This window comes from Tamandua tetradactyla, chromosome 8, assembly GCF_023851605.1.
Source record: "Tamandua tetradactyla isolate mTamTet1 chromosome 8, mTamTet1.pri, whole genome shotgun sequence".
Taxonomy (NCBI): domain Eukaryota; kingdom Metazoa; phylum Chordata; class Mammalia; order Pilosa; family Myrmecophagidae; genus Tamandua; species Tamandua tetradactyla.
Genome location: NC_135334.1, coordinates 75,679,051 through 75,685,325, shown reverse-complemented (window position 1 = coordinate 75,685,325; position 6,275 = coordinate 75,679,051). Strand labels below are relative to the sequence as shown.

The window sequence follows — 6,275 nt, the reverse complement described above, 5'->3', positions numbered from 1 at the left end:
ATGAAGCTGCATCTGAGGTATAGTTTTTTTTTCTTCTTTTTTTCTTTTTTCTTTTTTTTTAATTTTTTTCTCTCTATTATCGTTTTATTTCTTTTTCTGCTGTCTTCCTATTTCTTTTTCTAAATCGATGCAAATGTACTAAGAAACAATGAATATGCATCTATGTGATGATATTAAGAATTATTGATTGTATATGTAGAATGGAATGATTTCTAAATGTTGTGTTAGCTAATTTTTTTAATTAATAAAAAAATAAAATAAAATAAAATAAATGAATTAAAAAAAAAAAAACTAAAGGCTGTCATTTCCAGAGAAAGAACAAACGTTAAGTGTAAGTGAAGGAATAAGTGAATTTGTTCATCTGGCGTGAATTAGAACTCACTCAGCCTAGCCCTCTCTCTGAGCAGCTCTGGCGCAGCAGCCACTGATCACCTTGTGTGTCCAACCCTGAGGACATGGGGATAGATAAGACTGGCTCCCCAAGGGAGATGCACAACTATCATGTGCGTAGTTAAGTTCCAGGATGGAGGGCTCAACAGAGAATTATCAACACCATTTAAGCTCTATGACAGAGAGATTAACATCCCAGTTGGAATGCAGAGGTTATGCTCTATGATAGAGGGAACAGAGATCGCAGATGCTAGAGGAAGCCCTTTGTCTAGTCTGGCAGTTAGCCACCTATTCCAGGGAGGCAACAATTACTCTAGACGCCAGTAATTATCGAGCAACATTGATTTTAGAGACCTCAGTGACATCCCAGGATCTTCTGAGAAAAAAGACCACACATTGGTCTAATACTGGAAACATTTCAATTCGGACAAGGGAGTCACTTTCTGGTACGAAAGGTGAGGACTTCTTTACTTTGAACACTATCCCCCAGGATGGAACAAATATAAGTCATTTTATTATTTACAACTATAGTCACCAGCATGTACGGATCCCTTTCTATTTTTCAGGTGTTTTCACATCTGTTATTTTATTTAATCCCCACCACCATCCAACAGGGTCTATATAATATTTATGTTTTACAGCATTTATAGTTTCCAAATTACTGAAGTTGTGTAAATTAAGTAACTGGCCAAGAATTCAAAACCAATGATCCTAACCTAGATTCCATCTAATTCAAATCCCACGGTGTCTCCTTTCCTGATACAGATAATGAACAGGGAAATGAATATCAGCTTTCCTGAGGCTCGGTGAAAACAATTCATTAAGAGAAAAAAAGTTGTTTCAATTAGTAATAATAAATTAAGGCCACCCTGCTATGTGAAAAGCACCATTCAAATACACCATGCTGTAAACTGTTTTCTGAAATTGTGCAGCCCTGAATATAATAGTTTCCTTTATGTTTACAGTACTTCACAGTTTACAAACAGCAGCCACAGCGTTAAGCTTCACAACAGCACTTCTCATTTTGTGGAAAAGGAAATAATGTCTAAAGAGAATATAATGTAATGATGCTTTATGATATTACCAGGATGTGAACCTGCTAAGTCCTATTTCAGTATTCTTTCCTTTGCCTCAGGTGAATCTACATTGGGCTTTTTTCCTGCATTTCTTCAATGTGAACTTGTTTTTTTACTGTCAGTTCCCAAGATCCAGAAGTTAAGTGGGGCCCCTAGGAGACTGAGAGCCTTTGTAGTGCATATACTGGGCCACCCATCCCCAGTTCTGTTCACTGCTTTCCCGAAGGAATTCACATAAACTCCCTTCAATCAAAATTCTAAGCATGTTTGGCAGACCAGCAAGAAAGGGACAGGAGAAGTAAAGATACTGCAACCTGCATTGGGCAGGAGGCAGGGGGTTAGAGAACCCAATGCCTCAGGTAGATCTGGCAGGAAAGCTTGGAAGATATGACAGAATCACCTAGAATCCTCATAGTCTGAAAGAGGTGTGATCTGATTTGGCCTTTGAGAAGATGCAAGCAGGAAGCACAGTGCTTTCCTAACACTTCCAGAGACTGAGCTATACTCCAGGCTGAGCCCAGGCCCAAACTCTGAGCCTCTTAGAATCATGTCTTTCAACTTCTTCTATGACACCCAGGATTTCTTCAATTTCCTATCTACATCTCCATATACATGCTGACACCATACATCAGTCAGTGCCCATGAACACAGATGCTGTATTCATTCTTGTGCCGTGTAATCCACATCCTGATCCACATCTGGTATATACGGGTAATATATACCAGCCTTATGCCCTAAAACACAAGAATCATTAACAGTCCCACTACTAGGTAAATACCCAAAAGAATTGAAAGCAGGAACTTGAACAGGTATTTGCAGACCTATGTATGTTCATAGCAGCTTTATTCACAACTGCCAAAAGATGGAAACAACCTAAGTATCCATCAACCACTGAATGGATATATAAAATATAGTATATACATACAATGCAATATCATTCAGCCACAAAAAGGAATGAAGTTCTGATACATATGACAACATGGATGAACCCTGAGGATATCAGAAGGACAAGTAGTTTATGATCTCACTGTTATGAAATAATTAGAATAAGCAAATTCATAGGCTCAGAAATTAGAATATAGGCTACCAGGGGCCAGGATGGGGATAGGGAACAGAAGTTAACACTTATATTGTACAGAGTTCCTATTGGGTTGGTGGAAAACTTTTGGTAATGATAATGGTAGCACAACATTGTAGCTGTAATTAACACTGAATTACATACTATAAAAGGGGAAATCTTAGGTTGTATATATATTAATAGAATACATTTCAAAAAAAACATAGGACTGTACAACACAAACAGCAAGCTTTATTATAAACCATGGACCATACTTAATAGCACAATTATAAAAATGTCCTATCATGAATTACAACAAACAAATGCAAGATGATACTAACAGGATGGTATATGGGAACACAGTTTTCATGTAAGACTTTTCTGTAAAATTGCAACTTCTCTAGTGAACACAAAACAAAACAAAAAACATGAGAAGAAACTTACAAAAAGAAACTATACGTGCCAGGACACAGCTACCACACACTCACCAAGCACAGCTGGGATTCACTGCATGCATACACACCCAATAAAAATCATATATACGCACAAAATCAGAGACCTACACAACATCCACAGCCCCAATCAGGAGGCACAGCACCCTTACGCATAGTTTCCAGGAGAGTCACGCAGATGCACACTTATATGCATTGGTAGCTTCTATATAAATATGCAGACACACATACACAGGAACTGAAACACTTCATGTGCACTGTCTCCTCTCTGATCGCTGTCTTCCTCCCTGTCCCCCTCCAACTACTATAATCCAAGCACCTTTATTAACCCTAACCATTGACAAAAAGCTTCATGGCACTGACATGTGCACCCCAAGACAATCACTGGAATGGACACATGGGAGCAAGAATAATTACAATTGAACTTCATCTGTGAATCACGAATATGGCATTTATAGCCTTCCCTCCGATGCACATAAAAAAGATTACATTTTCTATTTGGGAGAGGAGAAGGCAAGGCCACCATATTAGAGAGACAATATATGCAGGGTGATCACCTCCAGGATGGCCTATCTGAACTGGGCATGCAGTTATTTTCTACTGGCACGGAGTAGAGACAAAGATCTGAGATGTATTTAGATAACTAGAAGTAGACAGCCCAGTGAGTTGGGTGCTCCAGTCACCAGGATATCACACAGAGGTTCTCAGCCTGAGGAATTGTCCCTTATCTAGGGAGACACCTTGGCTGGCATTACCCCTGCGTGAGAAGCCTCTTCAGGGCCACCTCCATCACCAGTGCCACCACGGGTCTGTGCTGGGTGTCCTCTCCTGCTCCAGCTGAGCTCCTGCCCCTGCCGCAGTGCATCATGCTTGCTGTGTAGTTGCTGCCCCAACAATAAGAATTCCACTGTGACCCGCCTCATCTGTGCCTTCATTCTTTTTCCTGGGCACTTTTCTATGTTGTATCATGCTGAAAGAGGAGGTGGCGACTCACCTAGAGAAGATTCCTGGATTCTGTGAAGGGGAATTTAAAAATCAAGGTGACTGACCTGAAGGAAGATAAAGGCTGTGATGTACTGGTTGGTAATAAAACTATGTATTGGATCATCCTGGCCTTGGCCATCTTTTTCTTTGTCTTCTTTCTGCTCATGTTAAAAGTGAAAACAAGTAGAGATCCCAGAGCAGCAGTACACAATGGGTTTTGGTTCTTCAAATTTCCAACATTGTTGGTCTCATAGTCAGATCTTTCTACATTCCTGAGGGTCATTTCACCACAGCCTGGTTTGATTGACATCTGAGGGGCCGATTTCATCCATGCAGCTGCTGCTAGTGGGGGCTCTGCTCACTCTTTGAATGAATTGTGGGTAAATCGAATGGAAGAAGGAAATCCAAGGTGCTGGTGTAGTTTGGTGACTGTCACATTTATTTTATATCCTATCAATCATCTCAGTTGTGCTATTTTACACAGAGGACACTAAACTAAACTAAACTAACTAAACTTTAGTACATGTACTAAACTAAAGGATTAGTACTTCTCTGATCCTTTGCATTGTGGAAAATTCAGACACACCATTCTCATTCTGGCCTCCTGCAGTCCTCCGTCATCACCCTTTACATCAGGTACCTCACGTAGTTACCATGACCAATGAACCTGGAAGCTCCTGCAACCCCCACCTGCCGAGCATCATTAAACACATGGCTGTACCAGCCTTGGCTCCTGGTGATTCAACTGCCCTGGCCTCTACCTCTACTCCACCATCAAGGAGCAGGCCTCCTCCAGATGCAGAGAATGTTAGCGGGCTGCTAGTCTTTGTTTTCTACCTTGTGGATTTTATCTTCCGTACTTCCAGCAACAGCCAAGTGACCAAGCCGACCCTGTTAGGGAGTGACAGCATGATCCTCGGTGATGCAGGTACCAATAGTGCCGGCGATGAAGAAAATGGACAGCCTTGATGGGCTGTAGACAACAAGAAAGAGGGCATGCAGTACAGCCACTCTTTCTTCCATTCCATGCTCTGCTTGGCTTCCTTGTACGTCATGAAGACCATCACCAAGTGGAATAGCCCCAGTGTAGAGTTCGAGAGCAAGACCCACAATTGGCCAGCTGTGTGGGGCAAGATTAGCTCCAGCTGGGTCTGCCTTTTCCTTTACGTCTGGACCTGGTAACTCTTCTCGTCTTCACCACTAAGGATTTCAGCTGAAGCTCTGAGGGGAGACTACTCAGGAGACACATAAAAGTCTCCTTAGCTGAACACCCATATCCCTTTCATTTTTGCTTCAACTAAAATATTAAGTGAATGCTTTGCAGATTTTTCCATATCCAGCATTGTGGTAGGTAGCAAGACTGAGTAATTCTTGATGCAGGATCTAAACTTTTCATTCAGAGTATGTAATGTTTATTTGTAAGTATATAGCACAAAGGGAACATTTTTGCATTTTAAAGTGAACTACAGCTGAGCTGTGCTGTGAAAGATTTCTACAACTTTGATTTAAGAGATAAGGGTAAAAAGTTATGGAATATTTGAGGCCATCAATATGTTTCTATTGCAATATCCTTAAAAAGAAAAAAAAAAGATGTTATTATATGAAAACCCTAACTTGTGAGATAAAACAGTCTATTTTATTGCTTAAACTCAAGAGGTGTAGCATTACAGCATTTGGGGAAAGAAATATATGTTTGGGCCCTTCCCCAGAAAATTGGTTACCAATAAGGCTTACTGCTTCAACATTTTGAGTTTTTTCATTTTCATTTTTTGTTTTGTTTTGTTTTGTTTTGTTTTGTCTCACACTAACACCATTGATACTGCTGCTTGATTCTAGTCTGTGGCTTTGCCAGATATGTTCATTTCAATGCATGTTTTGTAGGTTTTGTTATGTGAAGGTTTACTTGCGAAAATACTGTAACTTTAGTCTCTGTAGTCCTCATGTTATGAGAATATCTAAAATTAAAATGCATGTGAATTTATTCCCTTTGCACTATAAAGGTATTTGATTAAAATGGATGCTACCTTTTAAGGCCCTTTCTTTAACAGCTTTATGAGTTAGCAGCCATTCTATATTTGGGGGACTTTATATGGGCAGGTTTATTAAGCACCTAGGAGGATGGTCCTATTTACTGAGTGTCTGTTCTGCACCAGGCAATGTTTAGTTCTGGGGCTACAACTTTAAACCTGCTATCTTGGACTTTAAAGTTTAGAGGAGGGTGAAAATGAGCAGACAGGCAGGTGGTTACAATGTGGTATAATTAATGCTGTGATTTAGGAATTGTAGAGGGCTCAAAGGAGGGATGCCTGGGGAGGG

The 6,275-nt window shown here is 40.3% G+C and overlaps 1 pseudogene; it reads left to right on the top strand.

The window, feature by feature from the left end:
• The first annotated feature begins 637 nt into the window (after positions 1–637).
• LOC143645143 (serine incorporator 3 pseudogene) lies at positions 638–5,176 on the top strand (annotated as a pseudogene).
• Positions 5,177–6,275: the final 1,099 nt, after the last annotated feature.